General features: G+C 42.4%; 1 protein-coding gene and 1 long non-coding RNA gene across 5 annotated transcripts in view; one reads left to right on the top strand and one right to left on the bottom strand.

The window, feature by feature from the left end:
• Nucleotides 1-4,265: 4,265 nt before the first annotated feature.
• Nucleotides 4,266-7,913, bottom strand: LOC105740617. The gene is made up of 3 exons (XR_001116686.1): nt 7,791-7,913; nt 7,508-7,611; nt 4,266-4,336 (listed from the first exon to the last, which is right to left on the bottom strand). It is a non-coding gene; the product is annotated as an uncharacterized LOC105740617 (long non-coding RNA).
• A 122-nt stretch (nt 7,914-8,035) lies between these two features.
• RABGAP1L (RAB GTPase activating protein 1 like) overlaps nt 8,036-12,413 on the top strand; it is an 856,710-nt gene continuing 852,332 nt past the window's right edge. For 2 of the 4 annotated variants that reach the window (XM_030823945.1, XM_030823946.1), the window contains exon 1: nt 8,036-8,283. The gene's annotated coding sequence lies outside the window, so the exon portion shown is untranslated. The remainder of the gene's footprint in view (nt 8,284-12,413) is intronic. The other 2 variants (XM_003258906.3, XM_012511351.2) reach the window with 2 other exon arrangements.

Genomic DNA, 12,413 nt, shown 5'->3' with positions numbered 1-12,413 from the left:
TCAACCATCACATCTATGTCCCAGGTAGTAGGAGGGAAGAAAGGGAAAAGAAGAGGCCAGTCTCTCTCTTTGAAGAAAATTTCACAGTTACTTTTCTCATTTGCCAGAATATGTGGCTGCAAAGGAAGCCAGGAATTATAGTCTTTTATCTGTGCATAGTTTAATATTGGATAAATTTGGGGTTCTTTTACTAAGATGGAAGGAGAAAATGGATGTTAAGGCAAGCAACTAGGAGTCTCTGGCATACACACTTAAATATATTTCTTTTAATATGATGGTTAGGTCTGACATTAATTACTAATAAGTTAGAATTATTGGTAAAGATCTTTAATTGTACTGTAGATTCAATGTTCTTTAAATGCTTGCTTTCTCTATGTAGAGAACACTTCTGTCACTTGCAACCAAAGAAAGACTAACTCATGGTTAGTAATCAGGGATTTGTTCTATTATTTAAGCTCTCTGTTTCACTAAGAGAAGCATCTCAGCAAATTCTAACACAGATTTGTAAATACATTCATTCAATTATTCATACAATAAACATACCGAATGCCTAGGTACTAGGAAAAAAAACCCATAATTTTTTAATTCAAAGTGTTCACAATCTGGTAGAAAAAGATAGTGATAAAAAATTTTAAATGTATGAAAGTGTTATAGGTGCAGTAAAAACATATGTATCTGGTGTTGTGGGGTACAGTAGAGCAAGATAGCAATTGCACAAAAATGAGATTAAAGGGTATGCATCCAAAGTAAGGCATACATTGATGGTGGAATTCAATTAAAAATGATTACATAATTTAAAATACATCAAAAGGTACAGAGAATAACACAATGGCTATCAATTTATGCACCATCTGCCTATGAAACGACATTTTGAATATAATTACAAGATACAATTCTGATTTTCATATGCAGTTTGAAATTATTAGTAATGATGTATGTAGGTATGTCAAAAACTAAAAATCTTCCACAAAGAGGTTGTTATTGTCACCGTCACCAAATCAGAGAATTAAATAGTAAGAATTTTCCTGAAATTGAAAGTGTTAGACAAAGTTTTAGGAATATTTTAATATATTCTAAAGCAGTGGCATTTGTCATTTTATAATTCTCATTTACTTTTGTATTAGAGAGTCTCTTAGAATTGGACACAATCTTTTTTCAAATTTGCAGCTTATTTTTTATGTGGCAAAGGGAAAAGGACTAAAAAAATGTCTTGGAGGGAGGGGTAGGGTGTGGTGGAGAGGGCGTGAACTTCCCTTGACTCAGAAGAGGAAAGTGGTAATTTTCCTCCCTTTACCATGAAAGTATTTGTAATTTTTGAAGTAGCTTTTTCTATAAAACATATGTATTTAAGGAATATTTCTTATATGTTCAAAACCTGCAATTTAGTGGGCCTATGGTAAGTACTTCAAAGGAACTTGGAGTTTACTGCCAAAGCTCTGTTTGGAAAGGCTTGTGCAGGGAAAGCATCATGAAGGAAGATACCACATCTATAGAAAAGCAGCCTCCCTCTTTGTATAGTTTCTTTACATTGTTAAAAAATTAATACAATTCAGACTAATATGGCTAGCTAGGCTGACAAGGAAAGACTCCCTACCTTTACAAAAATATACAAATGCGGGATAATAACTTTAAAAATTGAAAAAATGTATTTCGTCAAGCTTGAAAGCAAGCAAGGGAAATCAGCTAGGTATGGTGGCTGTAATTCTAGCACTTTGGGAGGCTGAGGCAGGAGGCTTACTTGAGCCCAGAAGTTTAAGACCAGCCTGGGCAACATAGAGATGTCCCATTTCTATCAAAAATAAAAAAAATATCCAGGCATGGTGGCGTGCACCTGAGGTCCCAGCTACTCAGGAGGCTGAGGTGAAAGGATCACTTGAGCCCAGGGGATTGAGGCTGCAGTGAGCTGTGATCATGCCACTTCCACTCTGCCCTGGGCGACACAGTAAAACCCGGTCTCAAAGAAATTTTTTTTTAGCCATTGAAACAACAACAACAACAAAAAAAAAAAAAGAAAGAAAGAAAAAAGAAAAGGAAATCACTAGCTTTTAGAAAAAGGACAAAAAGCCAGAGCATTACGGGAAGCTGAAGGCAAGTATATACTGAGGCCCAGTGGCTCACATGAATACTGGAACTTGATACATGTTGTGAGACTCAAAGACTTAGAAGGAATAGACTATTGACAAGTGCAAAAACATGGATGAATCCTGAAATGATTATACTGAGTGAAAAAAGCAACACAAAAAAAGAATACATACGATATGATTCCATTTATAGAAAATTCTAGAAAATGCAAACAAATCTCTAGCAACATCAGTGAGTGCCTGAGGACATGGAGGGGGATGAGTCAGAGTAGGAGGGAGAGATTACAAAGGGGCATGATGGATGTGTTTACTCTCTTGATTGTGGTGATGGTTTCACAGTTGCATACATATGTCAAAACTTGTCAAAGTGTACACTTTAAATATGAATAGCTTATTGTATGTCAGTTATATCTCATGAAGATGTTAAAAAGGACAAACAAAATTAACATCCAAGCAAGTTCAACAGATCCTTCTTCTCACTTATATGTATGCAATTTATTTGCTGAAGAAACTTGGTGGTATGTCCTATAGAGTTTCCCACATTCTGGATTTTATTGATTGCAAAAAGGAATCCTTATCTTTTTTTTTTTTTTTTTTTGAGACAGGGTATTGCTTTGTCACCCAGGCTGAAGTGCAACTGGCACCATTATGGCTCACTGCAGCCTTGACCTCCCAGGCTCAAGCGGTCTTCCTACCTCAACCTCCCAAGTAGCTGGGACCACAGATGCATGCCATCACCCCTGGCTAATTTTTAAATTTTTTGTAGAGATGGGGTCTAGCTATGTTTCCCAGGCTGGTCTCAAACTCCTGGGCCCAAGCAATCCTCCTGCCTTGGCCTCCCAAAGAGCTGGGATTACAGGCCTGAGCCACCATGCCTGGTCAAGAATTCTTATCTTTTAGAGCTTTATATGATGAAGTCTTTATGGGTGATATCCATGTGAGGGGTGAGGAAGGAGATTGGCCACATGTTGATAATTGTTCAAGCTGAATGACTGACTTGTGAAGGCTCATTATACTCTTCTCTCTACTTTTTATGTGCTTAAATGTTTTTTATAAGAAAAAGTTGAAAGAAGTCCTGGGGCCTATCTTAGAGGTACTGAATTCTTGGGGGTTGAGCATAGAGATATGCATTTTTATAAACTCCCAAGGTGATTTTGTTATACACTACAGAGGATCACTGCCCCACATAAAAGAAAAGGACTCCTATGATGAGATGAATTTCAGACACCTACCACAAGGTATGGGAAAAACCATTTTTGATAGGTGTCCTTTACATTAAGTATCAAATTCTAAAAGTAGTAGGGGCCAGGCATGGTGGCTCATGCCTATAATCTCAGCACTTTGGGAGGCCACGGTGGGCAGATCACTTGAGGTCAGTTTGAGACCAGCCTGGCCAACACGGTGAAATGCCGTCTGTACTAAAAATACAAAAATTAGCCAGGTGTGGTGGTAGACACCTATAATCCCAGCTACTTGGGAGGCTGAGGCAGGAGAGTGACTTGAACCTGGGAGGCGGAGGTTGCAGTGAGCTAAGATCACACCACTGCACTCCAGCCTGGGTAACAGAGTGACACTCCGTCTCAAAAAATAAAAAATATAAAAAATAAATAAATAAAAGTAGTAGGCTAGCTATTCTTCCTCAAGAGACATTTAGGGCCAGGCCCGGTGGCTCATGCCTGTAATCCCTCCCAGCACTTTGGGAGGCTGAGGCGGGTGGATCACCTGAGGTCAGGAGTTCGAGACCAGACTGGCCAACGTGGCGAAACGCCGTCTCTACTAAAAAAAATACAAAAATTAGCTGGGCGTGGTGGTGCGCGCCTGTAATCCCGGCTACTCCAGAGGCTAAGGCAGGGGAATTGCTTGAACCCAGGAGGCGGAGGTTGCAGTGAGCCGAGATTGCGCCACTGCACTCCAGCCTGGGCAGCAAGAGTGAAACTCTGTCTCAAAAAATAAAATAAAATAAAACAGGCATTTAGATCTCTGCCTGCCTCTTCTGCTGCTGAGGAAATTTTCTGCTCCCTATATACATATTGTTTTATTGTGTTCTTAGTCTTAAATGGGCGATTGCAACACAGGTTTGGTTTATCATATAAGCTCAGTATGACTTGTCCAGATTACTCTGAATTTCAGCCCTACATAAAACCGTGAAATAAAAAAGGTTTTCTTCTGTATCTCCAGTTTTACCTGTTACATCTTTCGCTCTCTCTGTGATTTCCCCCTTCCTCAAGTAGCCAGTGCCTCTTTTCCAAATCTTCCTGTTAGTAAAAGACTAAAAAATCATGTGATAAACTCATTTATACAAGATTAGTGATTCGAGTCATGAAGTGCTCTTCTTGGGCAAAGTTGATTTAAATAGGGCACAGGATTTAAGTCAAAGTGAAAAAAAAAGTGTAACGATGGGCTTTCAGGCATCAGGTAGCCCAGTCAGGGAAGGATTTTTTGGTGTGGTCAAATTCCTTTCAAGATCCTGTAAAATCTTGCCAGACAGGTTGTTACCTTTCTATCATTGGAAATGTATCCTTGGAAGAGTCATACAATGCAACTAAAGTTCTTTGTTCCATAGTATGCATGGAAAGATTTAGCTTTATCTGTAAGAAATACAAAGCCAAACTCGAACCTTCTTAAAAAGCTGTCAAAATCAGGCCGGCACAGTGGCTAAAGCCTGTAATCCCAGCACTTTGGGAGGCCGAGGCGGGTGGATCACCTGAGGTCAGGAGTTTGAGACCAGCTTGGCCAATATGGTGAAACCCCATCTCTACTAAAAATACAAAAATTAGCTGGGCATGGTGGTGGGCACCTGTAATCCCAGCTTCTCTGGAGGCTGAGACAGGAGAATCGCTTGAACCTGGGAAGCAGGGGTTGTAGTGAACCGAGATTGCACCACTGCACTCCAGCCTAGGCAACAGAGTGAGACTGTTAAAAAAAAAAAAAAAAAAAAAGCTGTGAAAATTTATTGTCTCAGAGGAAGGGGTAGGCTTCAAGCTGGGTTTGAGTGCTTCCATCATGTGTCAGTTTCATCCTCAGGCTGGCTTCCTCATGGTAGCAAAGTGGCTGCAGTAACTATTGGACTCACATCTACCCATCGCACTAGCCAGAGTAAGAAAAAGAGCACTTTTCATTTCCCAACAAACGCAAGATATAGCCTTCCATATGACTGGGACCAATTTAGACTCATGTCAGTGCCTATCAATGAATACTGACAGGTCAAGTGAGGATGGGATTAGGCTGATTATCACAATCACTGTCCACACCTGGAGCGGGAGATGGGCCTAATCAGATCCTTGGCTGTCTTGCAATTGCAGAGGGGTGGGAATATATTCTGGGGAATCAATCAATATAATGCCCACTATAAAATCAATATGATATTCTGTACCATTAGATACCAGTTTAAACTCTTACATTATTGTCCAATGTTTAACTTGTTTCTAATTTTTTTTTCTTTTTTGTGGAGACAGGGTATTGTTATGTTGCCCAGGCTAATCTTGAACTCCTGGGCTCAAGCAACTCTGCCTTGGCCTCTCAAAGTGCTGGGATTACAGGCATGAACCACTGCACCTGGTCTGTTTCCAATTTTTGATATTACATTTTAAACTAGGAGTTGCAGACATAAATGAGAGAAACAACACTGTAAGATACAATAGAGAGTGTTGAGATTTTGGCAAAAGAGAGAATGCATGTCCTGCAGCTGATTGTTGTCATGTAATAATGTAAGCTCACTGTTACCAAATCTTCCACTTTTTAAAGAGAAGCCCAAAATGCATGTATAATCTTCTGGTTTTTAACTTTGGATATATATTTTTTTAAGTACCATGTATGCCAAACAAAACATGTCTGTGGGTTTGATTTGTACCTGGGGCACCAGTTTGTCATGTTATGAATCATGCTGGAGTATTTTATAACACCGTCTCTCAAAGTGAGAGTTTCAGTCCTTTCATGGACCAGGGCTGCTAGGATACGCTTAATGCAAATGAAGCCACAGAGGAAAGAGAGGTGAGCAGCACATACCACATGAAGAATGCTTTGTTATTAATTTTTTATTCCTTTTAGTTTCTTGAGTAAAAGATTGAAGATCTGTTAATAATTTTTTGGCATGTGCTTAGAATTGTTTTTCTGGTGGTAAGGATGAGTTTGCACCAGATCACCTTCATTGTCTTTTATCTAGGTTCTCTCGTGACTTGTCTCTTATCTATGTTGTACTGTGAGGAAAAGTTCAGTTTTAAAGAATGACCCCTGTTGATCAGAGGTGTTACATGTGGCCATGGGACAGGATTTTTCTTTTCCTTATAGCAAGCTGGCACATGAAGATAGCATGCTCCACTTAAACAGAAGAATTAACTCGCAGTGGCCAGTGGTGTCCACTATTGCTTTCAAAGACATATGGAACTGAATTTGGGGAACACTAAACTTGTTTTGGATTTGCCATTTTTGTTTAACTCTTTTTTGGCTAAGTTACCTATTGAATGCCCATAATTACCGTATCCATTTTTTGTCAAAAAGCTTCACTCCAGTTAGAAGATACCTGAAGGCAGAAACTGTGGCTTTGTCAACTATTGATTTCCTCATGGCGCGCAGTGTAAATTTACTAGTACTTTATTTAGTAGAGGCTTAGTACTTACTTGTTGGCAGATTTATTAATAGTTCCTGTACATCTCAGGAAATCAACAGATGATTTATGTTATTCTAACCCTAACTTTATTAAATATAATAAAAACTTTCAGCATTTATTGTCAGGCCCAGGGCTAGGTAGGCTCCTGAGATACAGAAGTTAATAAGGGAAGGATCCCAGAAGGTAGGGGAAACAAAAAAATAGTTACAACACTCTTGATATGTCTCAGCATCTATAGACATTGACATCAGGAAAAGCGGGGGGGGTGTGGAGGGAAGGAATTTGTGAGGGAGGGCCGTTTGGACAAATGTGACGTTTCTCAGAGTAGCTTTTAGATATGGGTGGGAAAATAAGGGCAGGGGAATTGAAGTGGGATAGAAGGGAGATATTTAAACTAAAGTCATTCTATGGCTCCAATCACTGGACACTATATTCACTTATCCATGCAATCACATTCATTGAGTGCTTCCTATGAGTTAGGCAGGGTGCACAGTGTAAGATACAAATGAATGAAGCAGGTCCACAGCGGTTGTCTAGGGGTATAAAATGCTGCACAGGGCAACCTGGATAAGCCTGACATGTTAGGTGCCACAAAACTACAGAACAAAGTGCTAAGGAGATTCGGAAAATTTACAGGTCATTTCTGGTTGCAAAATCTAGAAGGATGTCCACAATTCAAGGATTAGTACAATCTTCGTAGCGAAAAAGCGTTGGTTTATTCTACCTCTACCTAGTTTGTACCTCAACATCTTTGACCCCAAAGGATAAAAAGGTGCAAATGAGGGCACATTTTCTTCATATAATACGTAATGGTGCTTACTTATTGCTTTCCTGTTCATTCCCCGCAGGTGATTTCCCTCTTCAGTCTCCCCCGAGTCTCACAGAAGGAACTAACAACGGAGCGCTTCACAAGCACACAGACACCTTCAAAGAGGCGCAGAAGAGTACTTAGTGAAAAAGTTAGTAGTATTCTTTCAGGTGACTTTCCTTAAGATTACTGAGCATTAAGAATGAAAATATGTAAGCCAGGTTTACGAGCAAGAAAATAATCTCTCCACATTGAGAGTTAATCTTCGAACTCAGCAACTGCCAGCAGAACGCACCCCGGTCAGGGCGGGCTCGCGGGCCCGGTCCCACCCCCAGCCCCTCCGCCGCAGAGGTTCTCCAGCGCTGCCCGTACTCCCGCCCTTCGCGCGTCCCTGCTCTAACAGCTCTGGTTCTGTCAGGACCTCACTCCTCCACTCCCGGCGCAACCGCGGCCAGGCAGCGACGTGCACGCGCGTGTGCGCCGCCGCCGCCCGGCAGAGTGGGCGCCTCCGACATCAGGAGCGCGCACGCCGCGCAGAGGGGCCTGGACGAGCGCGCTTCCGACCCGCCGCCTCCTCCTCCTCCCCTCCTTCTCGGCCCGCCCCCTCCCTCGCCTCTTCCTGCCAGGCGGCCCTTCTCCCCTCCCCTCTCAGCTCCCTCCGCCCTCCCCAGGCTCCAGCGGTGGCTGAGTGAACGGGACCGGCCCGGCCTCAGAGCGCGAGGTGGCGGGTGGGACGCGGGCGCCTGAAGGAGTTGTTGTTTCGGCAGCGCCCGCGGAGACGTGAAGAGGTGAGGCGAGGGCGGCCTCCTAGGGACACGAGGGCGGCCCGGCGGCCCGGATCCGCGGGCCGAGGCTGCCTGGGTGTGTTGGCGTCGGGCTGAGCCTGGAGAGGGTCGAGATGGGGCCCCGGCCCGGGACTGGGATGCAGGAGGACCGCGGGAAGGAGGGTACGGGGCGGGTTCAGGACTGTCGGCCGCCTCCCGGACGCCGCGGTTCTCCCAGGTGGCCGCTCCTCGCAGCTAGGGCGGGCGGGGTCGGCGCCCTTACCTGGGGGCGGGGTAGTGGCTTCGGCGGCCGCCTCCTCCAGCTGTGCCTTCCTGACATTGCTGCCTCGGCGGCTGCCGCCCGCTGCTACGCTGTGGCTGCTGCTGGATTCGCTGTCCCAGCCGCCCTGCGTCCGGTGGGCGAGTGGTTAGGGTATTTTCTTACCCACACGCAGGCTTCTGTACTAGACCGTTTCTCTCCCTCGCCCTTCCTCTTCCTCCACCGAGCACTTTGCTCGGCTCCTGCTGTTGATGCTTGTGGTTTTGCAGTTTGGGATGGGATGCGTTCCGGGCAGATCCCTACCTGTAGGGAATGCCCCGCTTCAAAGTTGACCTCCTGAGCCAAGACAAACACCTCCCTCCAACCCCCACCCAGCTTGTGAGTGCTCAGTGTCCTGATAACTGAGTCAAAGTTTCTGAGACTGGGCTAGTACTTTGCACTGGTCGCCAACGGTACAGGGCTGGGCAGTGCGTCAGCATGTGGAAAGGGGCCATCGGCTAGCGGGAGGTGGCCGGGTGCATGGGAGCTGAACTGACGGGTTTCAGATACTAGGGAGTGTGTCCAGGTCCTTGGATCTCTCAGATAGGGTTATATTAGAATATGTACCAAAACTTGGGTGGTCACTTGCAAAATTGGTTTCATGCAAGTGAACTGAAATGCCAGCCTTATTACACTAATGGTAAGGAGAACTTTTGCTTGCCTGACAGATTTCAGCGCAGTTTGGAAAATGATTTTAAGGCCTTTATTTTTGGCACTAGAGGGGTTTAGGGATTTTTAATACATTTAAATTTCCTCGTGCATAGTGGGAGGTAAGTAGTTGCTTGTTAAAATTCTGAAAACAGTTTCATGAAAACCTTCTGACTTTTCTTACAGTAGTGTGTTTATATTTGGCTTCTTCCGTAGAATATCCATTAGTTATGATGTCAGAAGATATGGATGTGAAGTTTGCTTGTGATCACATTGGAAGTGGATTTTGTTCATGGAAAATACTGGTTCACAAGCTCCTCGTACTAGAAAACTGGCCTGTGATTCATTTTCTCAGTAGAGCGTCCCTTATGAAATTGACAATGAGATTTCCAAGAAGAAAGACTAGTTGAACTTTATGTATACATTATCATCACATTGTATTAAATGTACACATGCCTGAGGGGTTAGCTCTAGACTTTGAGTTAGACTGGTGTCTGTACTAAATCGGTTCAATGAATGCGCTGATATTATGTATTATTCATTTAGAGAGAAGTAGATAAAGCAGGGCAGAGTTTATATTTTAACATATTATGTAGCCTACATTTGCTCTGATGTGTATTATTATTATTATTATTTTTGAGACGGAGTTTCGCTCTTGTTGCCCAGGCTGGAGTGCAACAGCGCGATCTCGGCTCACCGCAACCTCCGCCTCCCGGGTTCAAGCGATTCTCCTGCCTCAGCTTTCTGTGTAGCTGGGACTACAGGCATGCGCCGTCACGCCCGGCTAATTTCGTATTTTTAGTACAGACGGGGTTTCTCCATGTTGGTCAGGCTGGTGGAACTGCTGACCTCAGGTAATCTGCCCTCCTCAGCCTCCCAAAGTGCTGGGATTACAGGCGTTAGCCACCGCGCCCGGCCTCTGATGTGTATTATTCAGTCATCTGGGGAGAAGTAGATGAAGTAGGGTAGAGCTTATATGTGAACATATTATATAACCTACATTGTCCTCTAGAAAGCTGGAAAAAGTTAGTAAGTCTCAGTACTATTGGGGCATATGGTGAATATACAAACCAACCTAAAAAAAGTGTGACGGTAAATATATGAAGTTTGTTTGTTTGTTTTAAAAGAGACAAGGTCTCGCTCTGGCGCCCAGGCTGGAGTGCAGTGGCTCAGTCCTAGCTCACTGCAGCCACGAATTTCTGGTCTCAAGAGATCCTCCCACCTCAGCCTCCTGAGTAGCTAGGACCACAGGCACATGCCACCAAACCTGGCTAATTTTTTGTTTTATTTTTGTAGAGTCAGGGGTCTCACCATGTTGCTCAGGCTAGTCTCCAACTCCTGGCCTCAGGCGGTCCTTGCGCCTCGGCCTCTCGAAGTGCTGGGATTACAGGCCTGAGCCAACCATGCTTGTCCCATTTTTTTTTTTCACCTGAGTTATTTGATGGGAATTTCTATATATTACAGTTGTGATGTTCTGAGAATTTTTGTTTCTTTGATAATTGTTTCATGATTTAGATGTTTTGTTTTTACCCTGGTAGTTATGATTTTTTTTCCTTTGAATGAAAGAATTTTATTAGGCATGTGAAACAGGAGTTTTCATGTGATCAGCTCACCAGTTCTAAATTTGTGACTTTTAAAAAACTTGAATTTTTTTCTTTGCCTTAACCCAAACTTGAATTTGCTCAGCCGTTGTATATTTATTTGAACTCTCAGATGATACAGCATTGAATCAGAAGGTCCTTTTATCCATTCTTTTGGAGTAATCAAAAGAAGGAATTCTGTTGTGCCAAGTAAAAATATGTGTGGGAGATAGCTAGGCTTCAAGAGATTGACTTTGAAGAGAGTAGTAGCTAAGTAGCAAAAATTTCCTATATTGAAGGTGTAGAACTGGGCCTGCATTCCAACCTACCGTTGTCTTCAAGTGGGGTATGGATCATGATGATTGGTTAGAGGGGGTTTGGAGAATGAAGTTGTTGCTGTAAGCCTATGGGATTCCCAGGCACAGAGCTTGCTTATGTCTTTAATGAGTTCTATATTTTTATAACTCTTGACTTTTATAAATGGGTCAGCCATTGAGTCTGAGGATGACCAGCAGCCCAAGGTTATTCCAGGTGCTGGTATTTCAAAGATGGCTAAGGGGTTTTTTGTGGAGATGATCTGATGAGCGTTTTGCCATTACAAAAAGTGGAGGCCGAGAAAGTACGGATTTGAGCCTGAGTTATGGTAAAACATACTCATTTTTAAAGGAGAGTTTTAATGTTGATATTATAGAGAAAGACATTGTTTGACTCATAGACTTTCAGAATGGGAAATAATTTTGACTTTATAGTCAGTATTTGAATCGGGTATAAGTATGAACATCAGTGGACCCTAATAAGGAAGAGTTAATGAATTAAGCAGAACTTGCATCTCTGAACATCTTCTTTTTATACTTCGTTTACTTCCCATATTACTCTTATTCAACAGATAGGATGGCATAATTGAGTATAGCAAGTTTATGCGCATGCTAACTCTTTTTTGTTATCTTTTGGTGTTTTTTGGTGTACTTTTTGGGGATTTTCCTGGGAAAGTTCTAGGCATATATTCAGTTGATTTAGAGTTAGATTTGGGCAAAGATTATTAGTATACTTGAAATTCTGAGCCTTCTTATTTTCTAAATAGCTTTTAAAATAGAAAACATTTGCCAATGCTGTTGGGCTTAAAAAAAAAAACCCAACAACAACACAATTCTTTATAAATACTCATGAAAAATCTGGTTACAGGCTGTGTTGTGATAGACATAGTACAGCCAAAAATATATTTAAGAAAATTCTCACCCAGTTTAGTAAGCTTAAATAAGAGGAAAATAAGGCAGTTTTTTTTTTTAATAAAAGCCTGATTTTCCCAGAATATGAAGCCTAACAACTGTTTGCTGTGTTATTTTCCCTGTTGCCTATTCTAAATTCAGCAAGAACTATGCATCCCTAGTCCATGGTAAAAGCTTAGTTCTAGTAGGGGATTCTTAGTAATGGAGGTCTCATTGAGGGATGCAAGGGAATTTGATTGGGAAACATCAGGCATGGAACATTTACTTTTTGCTGCTCTAATTTTCTCTGTATCTGGGTATTCAGTGGGGTGGGAACATGAACACAAATACTAGAATTATCTGGATTTTTTTTTTATACTGTGGATTTCCTCCTCTTACCCC

The sequence above is a fragment of the Nomascus leucogenys genome, chromosome 12, assembly GCF_006542625.1.
Source record: "Nomascus leucogenys isolate Asia chromosome 12, Asia_NLE_v1, whole genome shotgun sequence".
In the NCBI taxonomy this organism is placed as follows: Eukaryota; Metazoa; Chordata; class Mammalia; order Primates; family Hylobatidae; genus Nomascus; species Nomascus leucogenys.
The sequence above is the reverse complement of the archived record's forward strand: the minus strand, read 5'-3'. Positions and strand labels throughout refer to the sequence as shown.